This window comes from Peromyscus leucopus, unplaced genomic scaffold (assembly GCF_004664715.2).
Source record: "Peromyscus leucopus breed LL Stock unplaced genomic scaffold, UCI_PerLeu_2.1 scaffold_259, whole genome shotgun sequence".
Classification (NCBI taxonomy): Eukaryota; Metazoa; Chordata; class Mammalia; order Rodentia; family Cricetidae; genus Peromyscus; species Peromyscus leucopus.
Window position 1 is genome coordinate 1 of NW_023505133.1, and position 3353 is coordinate 3353.

General features: G+C 53.6%; 1 pseudogene; it reads right to left on the minus strand.

Moving 5' to 3' along the window:
* Nucleotides 1-487: 487 nt before the first annotated feature.
* LOC119087199 lies at nucleotides 488-1175 on the minus strand (annotated as a pseudogene).
* Nucleotides 1176-3353: the final 2178 nt, after the last annotated feature.

A 3353-nucleotide genomic window follows, 5' to 3' on the forward strand; every position in this document is an offset into this window, starting at 1 on the left:
GTTGAAACAAATCTTTCCCTCTTCACCTTGCTTCTGCTACACGCTTTGTCCTGGGAACTAGAAAAGCCAGTGGCACAGCGGGCGAACGACTCCCGAGAGTCTATGATTATTGCAAATAAAGGTTCGATGAAAGCACCATGAGCAGAATGGGACTTTTCTGAGTGCTGATGCTGCAGAGGCCTCTCCCAGTCCAGCCTTTTCCGGCGTACCTTTGATGCTCTCTCAGACCTCCTTCCACCTTGCACCATCCACCCCTTGAAGGACTTACTGCCCACCTGAACAAGTATTTTGAATTTGAAAGAAAAGTCCCGTGGGAGAGAGCTTGACCAGAGAAAGCACAGATGTTGTAGGGCTGTGAGTCCAGATGAAAGCTGTGTAAACAGTGGACCCACGCCTGTGACACCAGCCCCAGGCCCACCCCTTCCTTTGAGGTCCCATTTTGCTGCACATTGAGGACAAGGACAGAAGGGGGTGAGTTGGTGCTGCTGGGACCAGTTCCCTTCTTTATTTCAGTGAGACACACACGCACACACGTATGCACACACACGCTCACACGCACATGACACACACATCAGAGTACGTTGGGACCAAAGTCATTTGGTACAGTCTCTGAGCTGAGGGCAGGTGGAGAGGAGCATGCTGTGTCCACTCCTTCTCTTCCAGGCCTGCTCAGTACAGTCCACAGGGGCCAGGAGGTTGGGGTCGTGCTGTGCTGGGGACTCAGTGTCACACGGGGACGGGACTCTTAAGTGTCAGCTTTCTTGCCACTTTGGCCAGGGCTGCCTACTTTCTGTTGTTCTAGCCTGATGTAGGGCTCAAACGCTGAGGACCCCAGTTTTGGCTGGCAGGCAAGTCCAGGAGCGGAGCTGTGGAAAAGCAGATGGCTGGCAGAGGGGACGATGCTGAGGCCGAGGGCACTGGATTGAGGCTTGGGGAGGAGTTCCTGGGGTCACCCAAGGAGGTGCCCCTGTGGCAAGCAGGAAGGCCTGGCAGGCCGGGGGTCAGTGCCAGGAGGCTGGGGCCCTGGGCACGGAGAGCAGCCGCCCCTGTTCCAGAAGTCGCAGAACGCTGGAGGTGGCAAAGGCCTCAGAGGCAGAAGAGGATGCCCGCTTCTCCAGGTCTCTGCTCTGGTCCTTCTTTTGCTTGGTGCGGCGATTCTGGAACCAGACCTTCACCTTGGGGGAGGAGCACACGGGGATTCCGGAAGGGGCAAGAGGAGGAGCAGGAGGCGGAGCCAAGAGAAAAGGAGAGGGAGTTCAGAGGTGGGGGGGGTGAGAGGGCACAAGGGGTAGGGGAGAGGAGAGAAAAAGGGCAGATTGTTAGTTGTGCCTCCCAACAACCTGGACTGAGGAACTGACTGGAGATCTCAAGTCTCAAAGTACAGACACCCCTTCACTGCTGCTCTGGCTCTGGCCAATGGGAGCATGTTGGCAGACAGGGAGGTGGAGTCTGGGGGTCCGCTGAAGGATTGGATTGCCCCTTCATTGCCAACATACTTTGCTCTTAAGCCAGGTATCTGGTCTTCTAGACATCACTTATGTGTAGGTAATTCCCAACACTACCTTACGCCTAGACCTCTAAACTGAGATCCAAGCCAGTCAAACCAACTGCCACGTATTTATTTGTATTTATTTAGACGGGGTCTCATGATCCCAGACTGGCCTTGAATTTGCTATGTAGTTGAGGGTGACCTTGAACTTCTGAACCTCCTGCTGGGATTACAGTGCTGAATTATAGCCTACACCACCGCATCCAGTTGTACACATTGCCAGGGATGCCACCCAGGGCTCTGGGCACCCTAGACAAATACTCTGACAGCTGAGTTTCTGTCACAGCTTCACACACATGAGCAGGGGCAGTATGCGGAGGAGGAACGGTGGCCCCGAGGCCCTGGAGGGAAAGACTGGGGAGATTGTCTCAGCCTTTCCGGCTTTCATAGGACCTCGGAGGTCCAGCCACTTGAGGGGCTCCAAGAGAAGGAACTGAGAGAGAGAGAGGCTCCCAAGTCATGGCTCCTGTGCTGGGGAAGCTGAATGTCTCACAGGGAAAGGTACGAACCCATTCGGGGGTGACCATGACCAGGGGTATGGTGAATGCAGAGTGACAAAATTAGGGGACCATGCTCCCCACTGCACCCTGCCGTGGCAGAGTTCTATGAGCAGAAGGAGAGGAAGGCACGGGAAGGGTCTCCCAGCAGGCAGGCTCTAGACACGAGGAGAGAAGGCTAAGGGGGGGCTGGGCTGAGGCTGGGACCTGGCATTCTACCTGTCACACGTGGACTCTTAAGCCTGGCTGTGCACAAATTTCCTGCGCACATTGTAAATCCTAGTGCCCAGGGCTCATTCCAAATCCTTTCTGTCCGAGCTGGGTCAGGATGGAGCTATCAGGATTTCTTTCTTTCTTTCTTTCTTTCTTTCTTTCTTTCTTTCTTTCTTTCTTTCTTTCTTTCTTTCTTTCTTTCTTTCTTTAATTTTTAATTTATTTCCTGTGCATTGGTTCAGTGAAGGTGTCAGATACCCTGGAAGTAGAGTTACAAACAGTTGTGAGCTGCCATGTGGGTGCTGGGAATTGAACCCAGGTCCTCGGAAAGAATAGGCAGTGCTCTTAACTGTTGAGCCATCTCCCCAGTCTCTCCTGCCCTGGCGTTGGGAGTTCTAGAAAACCCTGTGGGTGATTCCAGTGTGCTGCAGGTAGATCGCCTTCAGGACCCGAGCCTCTGTGTTTCTCCTCATCGATCCCTGGGCCCCTGGAGGCTGGTCTGTAGGGCTCAGTGACTCTGAGACGAGCTCGCCAAGAAGCCTTTTATTCCTCCCGCCACCGCTTGTACTGATTCTTTCAGACTCTGCTCTGTCTCTCTTCCGGGAAGCCATTGCTGGCAGACTCCTGAAGGGCCAGGGCATGGCCCTGTGGGGTGTTTCCCAGGAACTGACTGCCCCGCTGGGCTGCTTAGTGCTCTGCAGAGGGTCTCTGCAGGCGGCCATCTTGGATCCCTGGATCTCAAGGAATGCTTGGTGACTTCATGTCCTGCTATTTTGCTGGGCCACAGCAGGGGCGTAGTTTCCAGGACTTTTTTTTTCTGGGAGAATATCTCCTTGGGCCTGAGGTTAGTGCTCGATTCTAAGGCTTGTTCATTTGAAAATGAAAATGCCATTAATAATTTAGAAATCAGACAAGGTCTCCCTGTGAAGCCCATGCTGGCTTTAAACTCTGCATCCCCCTGCTTCAGCCTCCTGAATGCAGGGATAATAGGCATGCACTAGACCTTTGTCCTTCAAAGGCCACTTCCTGAGACCATGGGCTCATACAGAATCTGGATGTCTGAGTGTGAAGGCGGCTTGGTTTTTCCTGGCCTA